The sequence below is a fragment of the Pleurodeles waltl genome, chromosome 7, assembly GCF_031143425.1.
Source record: "Pleurodeles waltl isolate 20211129_DDA chromosome 7, aPleWal1.hap1.20221129, whole genome shotgun sequence".
In the NCBI taxonomy this organism is placed as follows: domain Eukaryota; kingdom Metazoa; phylum Chordata; class Amphibia; order Caudata; family Salamandridae; genus Pleurodeles; species Pleurodeles waltl.
This window is the reverse complement of record NC_090446.1, coordinates 1378733609-1378755091: the sequence shown is the minus strand read 5'-3', so window position 1 is coordinate 1378755091 and position 21483 is coordinate 1378733609. Positions and strand designations below refer to the sequence as shown.

Here is a 21483-nt window from a genome sequence, read left to right as displayed (position 1 = left end):
ACTGTACATATTCAGCAATTAGGAAAGCAAAATGAATGTAATTGTGATAGAAACAGATTGTAGTATAATCAGAACAAATCAAGAAAACTTACTTGGTGATGGGCAATTAATAATATTCACTGAAACCAGACTGGTGTGCGGTATAGTTTTATCTATAAAACTGTGTGTCTGGGCAAATTTAGTGACCATTTCAATTGTAAATTCTCTGTCTGCAAATAACAATGAGCTACCACACAATGCTTTATTACATTACAATATGGCCCACTTCATGTCCATCAAAGCTAGGTGGATCACAAAAGTTTGTCACACTAAAACGTGGGTTGTGTCTTTGCGAATTCACAGCTCACCGCATAAAGTATCAGCCTAATTTTAGGGGGACATCCACTGACTGGCAATTGCGTGAACCAGAAAAGTATCCCCAAAAAGATGCTGTTATTTAAAAAAATCCTTAGTCAAAGTGTAGCAAGAATCGCACGTCTCTACACACTGGTAAGCACGTACTCTAAGTACCACCTGCTGTCTCATCAAGTTTCTATTTTGTTTGGCTGTTTGCAGGTTTCAGAAAAGCACTTTTCCTGCTGCTCTAGTTATTTGTTGTTACTTTTATCTTGCAGCCTATCCTTCTCTGAAGGGGAATGTTTGGTTGATCTTTCACTTTCATTTAAATTTAAATAAAACAGGGACTCTCTTCGCATATGTTATCAAAGACGTGTTTAAAGCTGTGCATTTTGTGCCACAATTTTTAGTCCACAGCTGATCATCACAAAGCCCGTATCCTGCTTCAGGGATTTTCATTTGGCGAGTTCTGGTCCATTCTAAGCAGCGATCCAGACAGGGTTTCAAAGTCCAAGACTTCTGTTGACATAGAAGGTAAGTCCTGTTCCGTAGGAGAGGGTTGGCTGTATGAGGATATAACTCATCACGTCTCAGTGTGGATTTTGAACCCATAGTTGTTCGGACTATAGCACTGCTGCCTCAGAATAGGTTTTAGGAAGTCTGAGGTTGGGACTATCAACCTTCATGGGGTTTTTACATTTGATATGATTTACCAGAGGTAAATAGCCTAGAAAAGCTGACATGTCCTATCCCAAATCTATCTAACCGGAGATAGAGCGCATCTGTGTGCCTTTGTTATTGTGCAACGAGCCTACACTGGGAAGCCTGAAACAATGTTTAGCTCTGTCCAGTATGCAATAATCACACGATTCTATGAGGGTTCAGACTATAGAGGTCAAAAATAACCTACAAGAATACAATCTGCAAAGTTTTACTGGCAATGTATGGTCAAGGTACATATATAGGCAGGTGTAGTAAAGCTGTGCTTACCAATATAGTGTTACATTGACGTATTGTACGAAGAGAAAAGGAGAATCCATACTAGGCCCTTCCTTAGATGCGTCATATAAAGAACAAGACTAAGGGCCATATGTACGAACACTTTTTCCCATAGACACAGAATGGGTAAAAACCTTTGCTACATCTGGCCCTAAGAGCTTAAAAAAACACTAAACAAAGGAAGGATTTAAAGAAAGAACTGTCAGGAAGCGGGGCTGGAGACACTGCTTACTGCCCAGTGGGGGCCATGCCATGGACACGGTACTCCACATTCGCTCATGGGTGTGTCCCTGCATGCTTGGCACACGTAAGAGCTGCAGTGTAATGTCATGAGGAAGTGAGATAGTGAATACCCCAGTTTACCATTGATACCTCAGGGCTTAACACGCTACTTCATTACAACTGAGTAACCAAGTTATGACCTGTGCACTTGATTACAATTTAAGCGATGTTGAACAATCAAGCTACTCTTACTTTTAATATCCTTCGTCAAGCGTTTTATTGATTATGACCCACAATAACGGTGCTATATAAACTTCTAAATATTGTACTGCCTACTGGCGTTGGTTACGCTTTATGCGCTATGACTCAACTTATGACTTTGTCAAGCACAAGATTACATTTTGCACATATTAGGCTCTGCTCTTAGCTATGTGTGCCACGCTTCTTGTGGAGTTTTTTTTTTTTTTTTTTTACGTATTCTTCACAGGCTATACCCCTTTTAGAGCCTCTCACTTTTTTCAGGGGCAGGCCCTCCATGAGAGCAGAGGAGCGTCGCCCCGCTAAATAAATGCCCTCTAAAATGCCCCCCAGAACTGAAAAATAAAATAGTAATAAAATGTATTTATTAGCATTTTATTTTTTAGCACCCCGTCCTAAACCAAGTGTCAGGGCGGTGCCACTACTGATGACTGACAGCTGCAGGGAGCTGTACACTTTAGTTTAAAGTGCATGTGCCTTTGGCCAGCCGTCTTGCGATGGCCAACCTGACATGGGCACTTCACACCTGTCTAACCCAGCTGTCTTAGAGCACGCACAAGCCTCACGTGCGCTTGAGACCGCTGCGAGAGGCCACTCCCACCAATGCTGACGCTGATTTTATGCTGGTTACTAGCATGAATGCATCGTCAGGATTTGTTGCTGTTTCCTGGTTCCTGCGGCCTCGTTGGAGCTTCCAGAAGCACGACGAAAGGAGGAGCCCCCATCGTAAATATAAGTCAGCCGCTACTGGCTTTTTTAACCCTACTTCTTGCACAGTCACGGGAAACGTCTCAAAGACTGGGGGAAATACTGGAACCCATAATATGTGATGGCCTTATAGACGTTCTAATGATCAAATGAAAAAAAGAGAGTAAACACGTTAGTTACTCTAACTGGAGATTCCTCACTTTTTGAATACACTCAGGTGCTGGACTGCATCCGGAAACCTTTTGAGAAATTGCTACTGTACACCACGAGGTGGCATCATCAGACTGCATCAACCTCACCCTGCTTCTGAAATTGACGGTGCAGGGCGGTATAGAAGTGACACCCCTGCATTCTGATATTATTTTGTCATAAAACATTCCACACCCTTACAGGCTGCGTGTCAATAATAAATTACAAACTGTGATAGTGTGCAGACTCTCACATGGGACTTTATTAAAACGTGGACATCCTCTCCCCAGAAAACGACAGAGCAGGCAGCAAGGAAACCGCGGTCAGATAAAGTATCCTCTACAAAGAGCGTTAACGAAAGTAAGTGACTTGCACTTCTGATGTATGTTTCTATTGGCAGATTCCATACTTTTTAAATAGATACCCAAGCAGCACCTCCTAAACAGCAGAGGACCTGCGGAGTGGACTTCACACCATGAAATACCGCAGGACTGAGAGGCAAAATGTCCTTCATTGCAAATCAGGGGAGTAAAGCCTTGCAAGGAAGGGACGGACACCCATGTAGCTGCCTGGAAGATGTGTAACGCCATAACACCACTGGCTACTGCAACCGAGCTGGCCTTACTTATTGCAAAAGGAGCTTGAAGCACATTTTCATGCAGAGAACAAACCATCTGCATCTGGTTTCAGGGCCGCCTTCCAGTTCTTTACAGCAGAAAACCCCACAAGGAGAAGGCCAGACACTTCATGCTCCTCAGTTAGATGGTCTTGTGGTCCAATCAATAAAGTCCCTCTTTCTCCTTTAGTGGGATGTGCTGAAGAAAAAAAAAAGGTGGCGAGCATGATAGACTGTCCACGTTGGACAGTGACACCACTTTTAGAAGAAAGGATTCCATAGTCCGAAGCAACAACTTGTCTTTTAAGAAGGTTTTGTACAGTGGTTGTACTTTAGTGCACACTGAAGTAATCCTAAAGAGGAAGGCAGTCTTAGTGTCAGAAGTGTCAATAAACAGCTGATGCATAGACTCAAAGACATGCACAGTGCAGCATAACAAAAGGAGCTAGAAAAAATACAAATGTAAAAAAATGCATCACAAATGGTAGCTTAAACAGGGTGGGCTGCCAAAGAAAATTAGAAGGGCAGAGAAGCCTGACAAATAACCTTTGACAGTGGCTATGTCTATGCCTTCCCGGGCCCAAAGATAGGGCGACTCATAATGTTTAGCCTACAACAGACTGACTCTACCTTTCTCAGACCATGTGGTAAACTTTGCCTAAAGTCCACAGTAGATGGACTTCATGGATAGATCAGGCACCGCCGTGACAACCTCAACAAGCAAGTCAAAACAACTCAATGAGTTCTGCGCAATCTTCCTGTATGGAGTTCCAGGTTGTGGAGATTTGGATGAAGAACACTGCCTTTGTGGTTGGGACTACAAGCCCATTTGCAGAGGAAGATGAAGGGGAGGGCAAATGCTTAAGGTCGCAAAAGTACCATTCTCCAAGTCCGGTCCAGGGCTGTCAGGATGATCTGAGCCCGGACTCTACTGACCTTGAGAACTTTGGTAAGCAGCAGAGCTGGGAGTACTTAGAGGAGACTTAAGTCCTACAGGTAAAAAGTGCGTCCCCAGGAGCCCTGAAGTGGAAACTCTTAAGACCGACCTTCTTGACAGTAGCAAAAAGATCTATCCAAGGCATGCCTCAATGAGTGAAGGTTCCTTGAATTACTAATGGGTGCAGGCATCATTCGTGATCAGCGAGATGTGTCTGCCAAGTTCATCCACCCTGATGTTCAGAGATCCTGAAGATAGCTGACAGCAAAATCCCTTGAAGGTCCAGCAAGCACAATAGATTCAGCACCTCCTGGAATAGTGCCCGCCACCCCCACACTGCCCCGCTTTTTGCAGTACCACATGCTGCTTGTGCTGTCTGTCAAAACCTGCAGGGCTGCCCTTGATGGAAGCAGAAAGGCCTTAAAAGTCAGCTGAAAGGCACACAGCTCTAGAAAATTAATGTGCAGCTTCTACTCCAACGGAGATCAGAGGCCTCTGATCTCCACCTTGTCTAGGTGGCATCCCCAGTTCCGAGCCGGTGCATCCATCATCAGACCGGCCTAATGCTTGCAAGGTTGGTGTCCTTCATCCACCATTCTACCTCATCTGTCTAGCGGATGTTGTCCATGAGGCATCCTCTGTGCGGTGCCCACTGAAGGCGGAGGTTTCACTGCACAGCCCACATGTGCCAATGAGCAAGAGTCAACAGAAGGATAGTCGAGGCCCAGGAGAACAAAAAGCCTCAAAACTGTCTGGGTCAGAACGCAAGACAGAGTCTGAAACACCAGCATCATATCCTGAATGCCACAGATCTGCTGGGGTACTGGAAAGCGCTTGAACGCCACTGTGTCCAGAACTGTCTCTATAAAGGGAATCTTCTGTACCGACAGGAGGTGGGATTTCTATTTGATGATGGAGACCCACATTGACAAAAGTAGCAACATGGTTGATCACAGGTGGTCTGTGACCGACTGTGATGAATGCCTTCAACATCTTGAGATTAAGGGAAGTCACAATATGCAATGGGGACCTGCAAAAATGGGCCATGAACACCATCATCACCTTTGAGAAGAACAAAGTCCCAAGGTGCAGAACGGAGAACTGAAAGCGTTTGGTCCCCATGGCGAATCAGAGGAAACGCATGGTGGACTGCGGGATGGGAAGATGGAAGTATGTGCCCTACAAGTCCAAGGACATCACCCAGTGTACAGGAGATAGGACTTGGGCCAAAATTACCATCTTAAATTTTTGGGCTTCTGAAGGAAAGCGTTCATGAATCAAAGATCCAAAATAAGCCTGGCTGCCGAATCCTTTTTGGGCACCAGAAAATAGCAGAAATAGCATCCGCTGCCTCCCTCCTCGGTCACCCACTCAATTGCCCCTCTGATCATTAATGACTGAACCTCTACGGCACACATGGAGACATGTTCTATGAAGTGTGGGTGAATTGGAAGTGGGGTTGACAAAAAAGGAAGTCTGGAGCTTTGAAGGACAACCTGCAGGACCCAATATGCTGAGGTAATTAAGTGACAAATGGGAAGTTAAAATGTGTTTTCTAATCCCCCACCCCCAGGCCCTATTTGCAAACTAATTGTGAAGTTGTCTATCTGGCCTAGCATCGCCTTGAGCCTCACTGCTGCAGAACACTTACCTAGTCTTCCAAGGAAAAAATCTATTTTTCACACTGGTAGGCATCTTTCACTTCTGCATTCTTTCAGGTATTATTTAGTTTGTCATCAGCCTGGGTTTGCCGCAATCCTCTTTGTCCTGCTGCAGCTGCTTGCTTGTCCATTTCTTCAAGCATGCAGATCATCCCACTGTCTGGATTAAGGTAGAAGAGAATGAGGGCTTCCACTTTGTTTTTTTTTGTTTTGCTCAAGACTGTCGCTCAGAGCAATGGGTTTATAACTTGTTCTTGTTTTATTCAAAATAGTCTTCAGAAACCTCTCGTTACTGGAAGGGAAACAGGTACCAGTTGTAGGCATAGTTTTGCAAGCCTTTTGCTAGTAAAGTGTTTAAAGACTCCTTCTCCTTCTTCCAAAATGAGAGTAGAATGTTTTGTGATCACTGGACGCTTAAAGAATTTCAGACTCTAAATAATTTGCTGAATGGCAGACTTGAATTTTGATGAGGAAACATCGTACCAGAAGCATTTCTTGTGCAAGAGGGCTGGAAGGACCATTTAACTGCTTGTAACATGACTGTCATCACACCTCTTCTGTTGTGTTTTTTGATCACTTCATCAGGCATTGAAAAGAATAAGATCTTGCCACTGAAACGAAAGTTTAAAGTGTTGTCATGAATGTTAGAATGTAGAAGTGATGCTCTAAGCCAGGCATGCCTGCACATATATCCTGACTCATTAATTGCTCTTACTTTGGTATCCACTAAACACTTGTTTATTTGACGATTAGAGAAGCCTTGAAGAGCAGGCCTGATAGTATCCCTACCAAGTGGAAAGACGTGCAGTAAGCAGGGATCATTTGGGGAACTGAATTTTGTGGGTGAAGTTGAGATATCGTCAATAGAGGATGGGGGCACTGTGGATAAAGTGGTGCCAGATGTCAAGGTGGAAGAAAAAACAATACATGCGAAAGGATTGCCATAGGTCAGTGTAGGAAAATCTTGATAAATGTTGTCAGTTTTGTCATGGAAGAATCTGGACCGATTATGTTATCTGTCCAAATCATGCATTAACCGCAGTTTGTGCAGGGATTGGAATTCAGTTATGTGGCAATCCTCTCCTGACTTCATTAAGTTTCCCTATCACATTTCAGAAGGTCAAAACTGTCGAAATGTACCTGGTGACAAATGTGTAGAATTTGGAATAATAAATACAGATTCTACTTGTTTTTAGTGTATAAAACTCAGAGTAGATTCTAATGAATGCATCTGATGCACAAATCAGTCTAGGCAATCTATGTTTATCAGATGCAGTAAATAGGCCACCCGCTTCAACCACACTTATAATCGGACACGTTCGTGTTTGGAAGTGAGCTAAAAATAAGATTGAGGTGTTTCTGATGGATACCTTCAAATGCAGACTCCTCACCTTTTGAGTACCCTCAACTGCCAGACTCGACCCGGAAACTTGGACAGTGGTTACACACACATGGTGATAGGTGGCACCAGAATTTGACATCTTTGCCCCACCTTCAGAAGTGGTGGCATGTACTTAGGTGTCAACCACCCCAGCTGATGTCAGTTCCCTTTTTTTCTGCACTTTTCGAATCAGATCTGGAGCTCCACTCTTGAAGTTTTGTCCGTGTTTTACCGACCTCCAAAACAACTTTACTGTCAATGTTCTAAGGCTGTATCCTACAAAAAGTACAGGCTTAAAGTAATGCAACATTTGCAAAAAGTAGATGTCAGTCACAGACTCATATGGCTTCTGTCTTTGGTTTTTCAGATCCATGCATGAACCTGCGTAATGTAACAAATTCTTCCTGATGAATCTAAATGCCATCAGGCAGCTGAATGCAAGGTTTTACATAGCTGAGCATAAAAATTGGAGCCAGTCACACTTTTAATCGTGAGTCTGCTCCCACTTCAAGACCTAGTCCTCATCCAGGTCCCTTTTCTCAGATAAGTCTAACAAGAAGTCCAAGGGCAAGTCTCTGCAGAAACACAAGAAGTCCTTACAGGAGTTCTCCCCCGCCCGATGCCTCCACTCCAGGGAGCAGTGTTTGTGCATTCAAAGAGTTAGTCTTTCTGTCATTTGTTGGTTATGAAACCCATTCCGCAGTTGGAACTAGCGCTTCCCCAGCCATTTGCTTCTGGGCATCTGTTAGATGTGTTTTAGGGGGCAATTCTGCATCTCTGGACAAATCCAGGTCCCCTTGGAGTGCATTTATACCCTAGAGATCCGCTGAGGCTCCCAATTGAATTTCTGCAAGCCAGGCCTTTCCTGGGTCCAGTACATCTCCTTAGCTCTCAAGCGCAGAGCGCCTGGCTTTGCCTTCACTCTCTACCCGATACCAGATCAGTCTGATGGGGCTGACGTGACCCCAACTGAAGAGATATTGATTCTGGATTAAACCCAGATGCTAGTCTGGCATCCACAGTTGGGTTCTGCTAGGTCCCTGGAAATGTTTAGCTGTGAGATCACTAAGACATAGTCAATGGTATCGGAGAGTTCTTCAATGGTACCTCTGCGTTTGTAACTTCAGTGTTTAAAGCCCATATTTGGCCCACACTAGCTAAAAAGTAATGGTCCTCCATATGGTGGGGAAGATGAGAAAGTGGCTTACAATTTGCCCTCTTACTATACTGCTCATGGACTTTATCTCCACTTTCAGAATGCAAGTGGTATTAATACCTTACCAGAAATTAAACTTGACTTCCCTTTCCAGTCCTCTCCACTGTGAAACATATCTATTTTGCTCTGGTGGTACTTAGGACAGCTGATGGTTTTGAAATTAAAACTGCCAATTGAAGAAACTAAGGGCACTCTTCCCACTTAAATCTTGCAATGTGGCCCTACATCTTCAGAGGATTTACTGTTCCTCAGAGAAGCCCTGACTGACAGTCTGGTGGCAGCATGGGCAAAGCCTTGCTCTGCAACGTCGGTAAGTTGCTATAAGCTAGCACAATAGACCTGTTCTGTGTCTTCTGACGAATTTCTGCTTATGTTTTTTTTTTATCATGGGGACTTGTGCTTACAAACACCTCTCACTCTGCAGTCATAGAAATAAAAGTAAAGTGAATTATGTGACAATTGTGCAGAGGTCTAGAGTGTGAAAGGAAAAGATGCAAGATGTCATCCTAATCAGACTCAGGCAAAAATAAGGTTTCAGCCAAGTAGCCTTGAAAGTACCATGAGGTCAGTGATAAAAAGGAAAGAAGGGCATAGAAGTCATAAAGACCAGAAAGGACAATGTGAGACCAAAAGGCGAGACAAACCGGAAGTGGTCTGTTCCGACTACAAAATAGAGATCCTTTCCGTAGGACTGCAAGGCTGACTCAAAGGTATGTGTTCTGCAGGCCCAGGTATTGTGATCCCCTTGGACCTTGTGGTCTAAGGCCAAATGTCGAATGTGTGTGAGGTTCATCATCTTCAATTTCTTGAGGAACAAATGCAGTAATCTGAGGTTCAAGACGGGTTTTAAACACTGTCCTCAGGACCACGAAGTAACAAGAGTAACAACTTGTTCCCTATTCCGCTTAGAGTACAAATTCAGTAGTACCTTCAGAGAGCAGCATTAAAAATTCCTTGGAGAGGACAATGGCTTGGTCCACTGATAACTGGGTGTAACCAGGGCAATGTAAGGAGGGGTATAAAGTGATTAAGTGCCAGTAGAGTATGTAATCTCGTACCAGCCCCTTATCAGTCCCAGATGCTGCCTCGAGGGCAAACTAACACTATTTGAAAACATCAACAGGAGGAAGAGGATTGAGACAGCAACTACTGACCTTGGCCTTTGGTGCTGCCTTTGCCACTAGAGCCACAAAAAATCAGTGCTGGATGTGTTGTGACAGCTTCTGCCGGTAAAAGTTGATGCCCCTTGAGTCACCTCTGAACTTCTTGTACGACTGGTGGAATTCATGAGCCGGGGATGGCACTACCAAGGAGGGAGGCATAGCTACACTGTTTTTGAAAAGCTCTAGAGCCATACTGGTTTTTGCTCCAAAAAGTCTGTCTCAAAGTTCACCTACGGAAAACCCAGTGAACAGCATCTAGGAATGTCATCTAATAAGGACACTGATGGCCAATCGGTGGTGTCTAGGCTGCAACATAGAATCTATTTAGCTGCATCTTGGCCGCCTTAGATCTTTCGTCTGAAGTCATTAAATAGGCCTTCATGCAACACAGGTGCAAACTCACACACCATGTCGCTGATGGTGGGACTATAGCACCCAAAAAGGCAGAAAAGTGGTTTTGTCCACTGCATCGATTAATTTGGACTTTGATTCTGTACAAGATGCAGAAAAGAAGTTAAGCTTCGCCTTGAAAGTGGAGGCCTGCATTGTAAGGATTTACCGAATGGGCAGTCCAGGAATAGGGTGAATAACCAACAGAGCAGAAAATGGATTTGACCAAGTCTCCATAACCAAGATATTCAGAGCATCTTCAAACAGCAATAGAGGCTTAAAAGTAAAGGGCCCAAATTGCCAAAGTTTAGTCAGGAGATTAGCCTGAGGGTCTGATTTAGAGTTTGGCAGACAGGGCACTCTGTCACAAACGTGACAGAGTACCCTGTAAGCCAAATGCTTAGTCAATTATGATGATGGTATTCCTGCTGAGTCTGCCATTGGAGGAGAGTCCAGAACAGATTTTGGGGAAAGTATCTGGGCCAATGGCATTCTGTAAGTTGAGATAAAGTAGCACAAGTAGAATGAGGGAGAAGTAAGTTATTTGCCTCATCATCATCATGTTGGGCAACTTGAACTTGTATAGCATCAGACTCAACCCATAAAAACGTCTGAACTCCTGATATGTTGCTGCAGAGGTTAATTAACTAAAGGGAAGTCTTACTCAGCAATTGGGTGCATCTTAGTTATGGTACAGTGTGACATAAGGCAAACTCTAGCCGAAAGATGGATCAGGATCCTAGACAGAATTCAGAAGTTCCACAGCTGGAGTTGATGGTGACACCAACGGATGAATGACTGCAGTAGAGGGATGGATGGATAGCCCAGTGCTGGAGGTAGAGCAAGTTAACTTTGTTCAGAATCAGCCCGGGAAGGACCCACTAGCTTAAAACTGACAGGAGGCCTTTGTCGGGTCTGTGAGTCTAGAAGACATGCTAGAGGGAGCCAGAATCAATATGAGATCAGCAGCATGACTTCCTTATAACCTTCAACCTGCTACAGAGTCAATGATGGCCCGGAAACTCTCAGTGTATCAACTCCAGGTTTCGAATCAGTTCTAAAAAGGAAGGCAAAGCCAACAGTGAGTTTCTGTAACGCATACTGAATTGCCTCTCCTGAGAGAGAGAGCATGGACTTTAAAAAACCTCATTTACTCTTTCTCTGTTTGCTCTTTGACTTGTCCTTCAGGGGCATGAAGCTGATGAAGATGAAGACACAACCCCCAGGCACATTTCCCACTAAGGGACAGACAAGGGGACCGTCTAACAGACAGCAGCTTCCACTCCATGGATTGAGATCCCTTAATGGGAGACCTGCAGAAGACATCAAGAACGCTTTTCTAGATTACACTTTGGTTAGTTTGCAGCTCATTTCAGCAGTCCAGACCTCTGAAATAGACAAACTAACTGAAAATGATCATCTCTCTCAGGTAATGTCATTATTTAACCGCAACCTACCTTGGAGGGATTAGGCCACACTGCATAAAAACAAACACGGAGAAAATAAAACTGGAGAGGTAATGGGTTACAATTGTTCACAGAACCAGAGCAGATTCCATCAAATCGGTCTTCCTTCCAACATATGAACACAATTAACCAAATAAAGTTGTCGGAGCTTTATGTCAATGCCATTAAAAAATAAAAATAGCCCAAGATAAAAAAAACAAGCAATAAAAAAGATGCAAATTAAAAAAAAACATTAATTTGAACAAGGTGCGGTTCAATATAGAGCTTCAAAAGGAAAAAAAACTACTACACAGTGAAACTAAAGGCATGTGTAAAAACCTGCTAGACTCAGCTCTGTTTCAAAACTGTATGTAGTGCAGAAAGAATACAAACAAGCAGTTGGAAAGCTAAGAACCTTGATCTGAAGAATTTTTGGAATATGCTTTCAGGGGCTTACAAGAAAGGCAATCCAAAAAAAGTTTGCAGGCTAAACCAACTGACATCCATCACTTCCCAATGGAAATGCAAAATAACAAGAAACACAAGTGATTCTAATGACAACTTTTTTGCAACTCAGACCAACAACGAGACGTCAATGACCAACTTGTGGCTCCTAGAACAAGTTGAATTGATTCATACCAAGGAAATACCAGCTATAATTAAAAGAAAAGACAGAGCGTGTGGACCTACTAGCTTTCCAGGCGCACTTTTTAAAATCATTCTCTGTTTTTGGTCTAATTTGCTCACCCAACTCTTCAATGAAAGCTAACTCTTCAAACTATTTCAGACTCCTGAAATGGATCAATTGTGCTGCCAAACTATGAAGAGGGACACAACAAACCCCTTCAATTATAGATTGATTACTTTATTGGGCAAAGAAGAAAACTATTTTGCAAGCTGCATATTAAAAGATCTAGATGGAAGACCAGAAGGTAATACCCTTCACACAGACAGGCTTTAGATGTGGCATGGGGACAGATCACAATATTACCACTTACTCAGTTCTAATTTCAAAAACTTTACAAACAAAAACAACGCTGTAGACTAGTTTTATGGACCGCAAATCTGCTTTCAATAAAGTTTAAAGATATCTACTGTGATGAAAATCTTCCAAACGCTGTATCCCAAAATAACAACACTAAACAATCCTTAAACAGTCTTAAACAGAGATGTGTGCTGGATCCCACCCTATTGAACCTTTTCAGGGGAGACCTTACAGTTGCCTTGAACAAAGTACAATTGATTCCACCAAGACAAGCTAAATTGAATGTAAACATTTTTTAGTATGCAGATGTCAGCTCTCTAAAGTGCAAAACTCTGATCGGCCTACAAAAAATACGTGACGAACTGGGAACTTACAGTTGCAAAAATAACTTGGAATTAAATGTGGAAAAAACAAAAATCATGATGGTAGGTTCAAAATTTAAAAAGCAAGGTGATTGTTTTTTTTTTCAACAATAAAAAAGGTTGAAACTGTAAGATCATACACATATATAGGTATAATTTTCAAACATTGCAACTCCTTTTTGGAGAATAAAAACTTTTTGAAACCCAAAGCGAATGGCCTGATGTACGCATTCAAACTATTATGTACTGAATTACAGGCTCCTTCCTTAAAACCAGTTCAGAGCATATTGAAAAACAAGTTAGAAAAAAACTATGGTCTGGCTGTACTACCAAGTGACATTGCCTGTTTTAACACGACGACTTCATAAACCTACTGGAGCATCTTCAGTCTTCTGTCTTCTTAAAGGCAGGTTAGGTTGCAATTTCAGCAACAACATCAGTTGATAACAAGACAATTAACATTTGTTTAACTAATGTACACAAAGACAAACTCTAATCTCAAGTCACTAAGCCATTACAGCAGGCTGAAAATATCTAACCCCACCAGGTCCTGAAAAAATCCATCTACTTCGTTAAGTTTCTTGGACCTGAAAGATGTGTGGTATGGAACAAAAAGTGACAATCTATTTAAACAAAAAAGGGTAACAAAATGGCAAATAAGAGTCTCTTCCATTGAAAACAAAAATCTATTTAGCAAACGTAACCACACAGTCTGTAATAAATAAATACAAGCGGCTAATACCTCATGTATATTTGCAACAACCATATATAGTTAGATTTAAATTGAAATATATGAAACAAAGCTTTTTGTTGGTTCCAACAAAGGACACAGTCCTACCATGGAAGCAAAAATAGCTTGATTCCAGCTGCAGATTCTGCTGCTATCTAGAACCAGTGTTACACCTTCTATGAACCTGAACCACATTCACAGCCAATAGAATATGCCTTCTTAAACAATTCTTTATTTCGCTTAACATTAGCACCTCCATAAACTATGACATTAGCACCTCCATAAACTATGACTGCATGCCTACATGGTTCCAATACTGAGCTAACTGCAAGTTTACTACATTTTTGTTTTGTTTTACCAAAGTGGAAAAGAAAACTGGCAATATGGATATTGCACGAGAATGATTTTTTGTGTATTTTAAACTACTCACATTCTAACATATTGCAAATATTTTTATTAATCAAACAATGAATCCTTAGCTTCAAAGGCTATTGGACAGATTTGTTTTGTTCTTGAATAACTTTGGTTTGGCAACCAATACATCTAACAGGGGTGTGGAATTTAATAATATGCTTCATAAAGCTACTTGCCCTGTAAAAAAAAAAAAAAAAAAAAATCTACTTATTCTTTTGGTGCCACTTAGCATGGTGACAAATTGACAGCAAGTTCATTACATAGGAGCTCTGATTATAGCCTCTCTGACTACGTCAGGGCTCATACTATAGTAGGGTTTAAATACTAGCAATTCCCTTATATTGTGGAAACAGATCTACATCCTGGGGCTGGAGGTCCTTTTGAGTCTGTGCAAACCTACTAACTTGCACGTTTTAGGTGTTTTCACCAGCTCTTTTCTATTCTCTGAACTTTTCCCATACTGAGAAAGGCTGGAAATGTACTCTTGGTAAGGGCAAAACTAAATTGTCTTCCAGGGTTGGGGAAAAAAGAGGTCTGAGAGAAAGTGAACTTGTAAACGCTCAGCACATGCATATTTACTCATGCTAAAATACAGTTCCAAAGTATTTTGTAGGAGATCAATTTCCTGGCTGACTTCTGTAAATTCTTGTGACTTCATGAAAGGTGTAGATCTGCACTAATGCAAGGACATATAACAATGGGTGCACATTTGAGACTTTCTTTAAAAACTGAGCACCCTCATTAGGTCTGGTGTAAACCAAGGCCTTTTGTTTTTATGAAAACTCAATCTCTTTCTCTATCAGTTGACTGGTTTCACAGTGCGTGAGAGCATTCTATTCTTTCACAAGGAGCATATTGGCACACAAAGTAGTTGTATTCATTGCCAGGACTGTTGTGGCAATGTGTGCTTTTTGAGAACAAAAATATTTCTATTTTAGACAATGTTTGTTGTAATGGTCAGGGCTCTGCACCTACCACAACTATAAAGTTGGACAAGAACCATGTCAAAACAAGGCACACAATGACAAAACCAAAAGGCTGACCATCAATGTTAGACCTTTTGGTTTTGACAATGCTCATTTATTTTTATGTTCTCCATAATCCTATTGAAACTAGCTACTAGCTACCCCGAATTTCTATTATGCATATTTTTAGAAGTACTAGCATGCATCAACACATTTTACTTAATGATGCTTCAAAGAAATGGTACCAAAAATTTCACAGTAGTTTAGCAAAATGTTTTTTTTGCCTAGTTGCATTTCTTTGTGGACAATTTATTTATTTTGAAAGCAAAGAATCATCAATCGTGCCTTCCAGATTATGCAAACATTTGCATCTAATCGGAGAGCACTATCGGAGCATTATATTGTTAAACTTTGCAAATGTGCGTTTACATTTTTATACTGGAACCACTGTCATTAGTGCAGTCCGAGGGTTACAGAGTTTCCTTAGAGTGCTCAACCTAATAATAAAGACTTTAAAATTAATGAGCCATAAATAAAAGTTCGAACAGATTTAACATATGAACACAAATATTACCTTGTGCAGACAATGCCCTTTCCTGATCCACAATTCACTGCAAACTGGCAGCCAAAGGGTTTGTGCTGCATAGGGTTGAGCATACTTGTAATATGTCCTGGGCGTCGTGTTACAATTTCACATCCCTGAAGCTAAGATGCACACCACGGTTTACAGGCGTATGTCTAGCAATTTAAAATCACACTATATTAATAGGACCAAATTTCTTCCTGTTTCAGCTTTCACGTATCCGGGGATTACCTTTTGATAATAAGTGTAATGGGCGTATAAAATGAAAGTAAAGAAAGCACAATCTGATATAACCATAGAGGCAATCATTAGGTTCTCTGCAAAGTTAGGAACTAAACCCTTAGAAGCAATGGTTCATATCTACAAAGCACAATGTATTTATGTGCTGACGTTTGGCACAAGCATATGGGGGAATCGCAACACAACACACATGTAGGTTAGTGAGAATGTATTTCTGAGAAGACTGATATCTGTCCCTGCTAGTGTGTCCACTTAAGTCTGACACTCAGAATTAGGTCACCATATTTGGAAGATCGTGTGAAGTTAACACCACTTATGCTATGGCTTTCCATCTGGTTAAATCTCAAAACCTTCTCAACCAGGACATAATCACGGATTGCTTTCGGCAGCATTATTCACATACTATTCCATGTCTGAAATATGTAAAGGACCAATTTCATATGTTAAGGAGGCCCAAACATTTCAATAACCCACATAATATCAGCGCTTTAGCTAAAGTTCGATTTAAAGCTGACTTTTGACTTAAAAGTTTTAGTTCTTACCATGCTGAAAAGTAGAATGTAACAAGAAGAGAGTGTTTGCCCACCAACCTTTAATTACCACCGGCCGCATGGATATATGGAAAATGTCACTTACCCAGTGTACATCTGTTCGTGGCATTAGTCGCTGCAGATTCACATGCTGTGCACATCCCGCCATCTGGTGTTGGGCTCGGAGTGTTACAAGTTGTTTTTCTTCGAAGAAGTATTTTTTCGAGTCACAAGACCGAGGGACTCCTCCCATTTCGACTCCATTGCGCATGGGCGTCGACTCCATCTTAGATTGTTTTCCCCGCAGAGGGTGAGGTAGGAGTTGTGTATGCTAGTAATAGTGCCCATGCAATGGAGTGAATATGTATGTACATAATGAAGTTTAAAGTAATATATTTACAAATTTACAAATGTTCAAGATCAACTTCTAAACGGCTACAGGCTCCCGGGGAGGCGGGTGGGCGCATGTGAATCTGCAGCGACTAATGCCACGAACAGATGTACACTGGGTAAGTGACATTTTCCGTTCGATGGCATGTGTAGCTGCAGATACACATGCTGTGCATAGACTAGTAAGCAGTTATCTCCCCAAAAGCGGTGGTTCAGCCTGTAGGAGTTGAAGTTGTTTGAAATAATGTTCGTAGTACAGCTTGACCTACTGTGGCTTGTTGTGCAGTTAACACATCTACACAGTAGTGTTTGGTAAATGTATGAGGCGTAGACCATGTTGCTGCCTTACATATTTCGTTCATTGGAATATTTCCTAGAAAGGCCATGGTAGCACCTTTTTTTCTGGTTGAGTGTGCCTTTGGTGTAATAGGCAGCTCTCTCTTTGCTTTAAGATAGCAGGTTTCAATACACTTAACTATCCATCTAGCAATGCCTTGTTTAGAAATTGGATTCCCTGTATGAGGTTTTTGGAAAGCAATAAATAGTTGTTTTGTTTTTTTAATTAGTTTTGTTCTGTCAATGTAGTACATTAGTGCTCTTTTGATGTCTAATGTATGCAGTGCTCTTTCAGCTACAGAATCTGGCTGTGGGAAGAACACTGGTAATTCTACCGTTTGATTCAAGTGGAACGGTGAGATCACTTTTGGTAAAAATTTTGGATTTGTCCGTAGAACTACTTTATGCTTGTGTATTTGAATAAATGGTTCTTGTATGGTAAATGCTTGAATTTCACTCACTCGTCTTAGAGATGTGATGGCAATCAAAAATGCAACTTTCCATGTTAAGTATTGCATTTCACAAGAGTGCATGGGCTCAAAAGGTGGACCCATGAGTCGTGTTAAGACAATGTTGAGGTTCCATGAAGGAACTGGTGGTGTTCGTGGTGGTATAATTCTCTTTAGGCCTTCCATAAATGCTTTTATGACTGGTATCCTAAATAATGAAGTTGAGTGCGTAATTTGCAGGTAGGCTGAAATTGCGGTCAGATGTATCTTTATTGAAGAGAAAGCTAGCTTTGACTTTTGCAATTGTAGTAAGTATCCTACTATATCTTTGGCAGATGCGTGTAAGGGTTGAATTTGATTATTATGGCAGTAATAAACAAATCTTTTCCACTTCTTTGCATAGCAGTGTCTAGTGGTAGGTTTCCTAGCTTGTCTTATGACCTCCATACATTCTTGTGTGAGGTCTAAGTGTCCGAATTCTAGGATTTCAGGAGCCAAATTGCTAGATTCAGCGATGCTGGATTTGGATGTCTGATCTGTTGTTTGTGTTGTGTTAACAGATCTGGTCTGTTTGGTAGTTTGACATGAGGTACTACTGAGAGGTCTAGTAGTGTTGTGTACCAAGGTTGTCTTGCCCATGTCGGTGCTATTAGTATGAGTTTGAGTTTGTTTTGACTCAATTTGTTTACTAGATATGGAAGGAGTGGGAGAGGGGGAAAAGCGTAAGCAAATATCCCTGACCAGCTCATCCATAACGCATTGCCCTGAGACTGATCTTGTGGGTACCTGGATGCGAAGTTTTGGCATTTTGAGTTTTCTTTTGTTGCAAATAGATCTATTTGTGGTGTTCCCCACATTTGGAAGTAAGTGTTTAGTATTTGGGGGTGAATCTCCCATTCGTGGATCTGTTGGTGATCCTGAGAGAGATTGTCTGCTAACTGGTTCTGAATTCCTGGAATAAATTGTGCTATTAGGCGAATGTGGTTGTGAATCGCCCAATGCCATATTTTCTGTGTTAGAAGACACAACTGTGTCGAGTGTGTGCCTCCCTGTTTGTTTAGGTAATACATTGTTGTCATGTTGTCTGTTTTGACAAGAATGTGTTTGTGTCTTATTATGGGTTGAAATGCTTTGAGCGCTGGAAATACCGCTAACAGTTCTAAGTGATTTATGTGAAACTGTGTTTGCTGTATGTCCCATTGTCCGTGGATGCTGTGTTGATTGAGGTGTGCTCCCCACCCTATCATGGAAGCATCTGTTGTTATTACGTATTGTGGTACTGGGTCTTGGAAAGGCCGCTCTTGGTTTAAATTTATACTGTTCCACCATTGAAGCGAGATGTATGTTTGGCGGTCTATCAACACCAGATCTAGAAGCTGACCCTGTGCTTGTGACCATTGTGATGCTAGGCACTGTTGTAAGGGCCGCATGTGCAACCTTGCGTTTGGGACAATGGCTATGCATGAAGACATCATGCCTAGTAGTTTCATCACCAGTTTGACTTGTATCTTTTGATTTGGATACATGGTCTGTATCACATTGTGAAATGTGTGAACTCTTTGTGGACTTGGAGTGGCAATCCCTTTTTCTGTGTTGATTGTTGCTCCTAAGTATTGCTGTGTTTGACACGGCAGAAGGTGTGACTTTGTGTAATTGATTGAGAAACCTAGTTTGTGGAGGATTTCTATGACATATTTTGTGTGTTGTGAACACCGTCTTAGCGTGTTGGTTTTGATTAACCAATCGTCTAGGTACGGGAACACATGTATTTGCTGCCTTCTGATATGTGCAGCTACTACTGCTAGGCATTTTGTAAAAACTCTTGGTGCAGTTGTTATTCCGAATGGCAACACTTTGAATTGGTAATGTATCCCTTGGAATACAAACCTTAGGTACTTTCTGTGTGAAGGATGTATTGGTATATGGAAATATGCATCCTTTAGGTCTAGTGTTGTCATGTAGTCTTGTTGTTTGAGCAGTGGGATTACGTCTTGTAATGTAACCATGTGAAAGTGATCTGATTTGATGTAGGTATTTTAATGTTCTGAGATCTAGTATAGGTCTCAGACTCTTGTCTTTTTTGGGTATCAGAAAGTACAGGGAGTAAACTCCTGTGTTTATTTGTTGTTTTGGTACTAACTCTATCGGTTCTTTTTGTAGCAATGCCTGAACTTCTAGTCCTAGAAGATCTATATGTTGTTTTGACATATTGTGTGTTTTCGGTGGGATGTTTGGAGGGAATTTGAGAAATTCTATGCAATAACCATGCTGGATAATTGCTAAGACCCAAGTGTCTGTTGTTATTTCCTCCCAATGTTTGTAAAACTTGGTTAGTCTCCCCCCCACAGGTGTTATGTGTTGGGGATTTGTGACATTGAAGTCACTGCTTGTTTGGAGGAGTTTTGGGACTTTGGAACTTTCCTCTATTCCTTTGAAATTGTCCCCCTCTATATTGTCCCCGAAAACCTCCCCGCTGATACTGGCTCTGGTAAGTGGGCTTTGTTTGTGAGGTTGTGGCTTCTGTGGTTTGCCCTCGAAACCCCCCTCGAAATTGTGTCTTTCGAAATGTGCCTCTGCTCTGTGGGGAGTAGAGTGCGCCCATGGCTTTGGCCGTGTCAGTGTCTTTCTTAAGTTTTTCGATCGCAGTGTCCACCTCCGGCCCAAACAACTGCTGTCCGTTGAATGACATATTCAGCACAGCTTGCTGTATCTCTGGTTTAAATCCTGATGTACGCAGCCATGCATGTCTCCTTATTGTTACAGCTGTGTTGACAGTTCTAGCAGCTGTGTCTGCAGCATCCATTGCTGACCGTATCTGATTATTGGAGATACCCTGTCCTTCTTCTACTACTTGCTGCGCTCTTTTTTGGAACTCCTTGGGTAAATGTTCAATAAGGTGTTGCATCTCATCCCAATGGGCCCTATCATATCTGGCTAGCAAAGCTTGCAAATTTGCAATACGCCACTGGTTTGCTGAGTGTGCCGCCACCCTTTTGCCTGCAGCATCGAATTTTCGACTTTCTTTATCTGGAGGTGGTGCATCTCCTGAAGTATGAGAGTTGGCTCTTTTGCGCGCTGCTCCCACTACAACAGAGTCTGGTGTTAGCTGTTGTGTAATGTACACTGGGTCTGTTGGTGGCGGTTTATATTTTTTATCTACTCTTGGAGTAATGGCTCTCCCTTTAACAGGCTCCTCAAACACTTGTTTGGAGTGTTTTAGCATTCCGGGTAGCATAGGAAGACTCTGATATTGGCTGTGTGTGGACGACAGTGTATTAAAAAGAAAGTCGTCTTCAATGGGCTCTGAATGAAGGCTGACATTATGAAATGCAGCAGCTCTTGACACCACCTGTGCGTAGCCTGTACTATCCTCTGGTGGCGATGGTTTAGCTGGATAGCATTCTGGACTATTATCCGACACTGGTGCGTGTCCCATGGGTCAGGGTCATCTTGACTCATTCCTGTATGAGTTGGGGATTGCATCATTGGTGGAGTGGCTACCAGTGATGGTTGCGGAGAGTGATGTGGGGATGGTGGCGGTGTTACTTGTTTAGCCACATTTGCGTGTGGCTGTTTTTCTTTGTCTTGGAAGGCAAGCTTACGTTTCATTTTGACTGGAGGAAGAGTGCTGATCTTTCCTGTATCTTTTTGAATAAAGAGCCGTCTTTGTGTGTGATCTGGCTCTATTGCCTGTAATTCCTGTCCAAATCTATGTGTCTTCATTTGTGTGGACAGTCCTTGTTCCTCAGTGTAGGAACTTGTTTTCGGTTCCGAGGCCGGATATTTCGGTACCGAAACCTTTTCGGCTGCTTTTTTCGGCTCCGACGAAACCTTTTTTACTTTCGGCGTCGTGCTCTCTCGGTGCGACCTGTTTCGGTGCTGCTGTCTCGGTGCCAAATCTTCTCTGAGCCACTATCTCGGGCCCGAGATTGCTGTGTGCCGGTATCTCGACCGGAGTCGGATGATTTCGACACCAGC

At 42.1% G+C, this 21483-nt stretch overlaps 1 protein-coding gene across 5 annotated transcripts in view; it reads right to left on the bottom strand.

Moving 5' to 3' along the window:
- Positions 1 to 21483, bottom strand: part of PPFIA3 (PTPRF interacting protein alpha 3) — a 400966-nt gene that overhangs the window by 156595 nt on the left and 222888 nt on the right. The gene's annotated exons all lie outside the window — the stretch shown is intronic.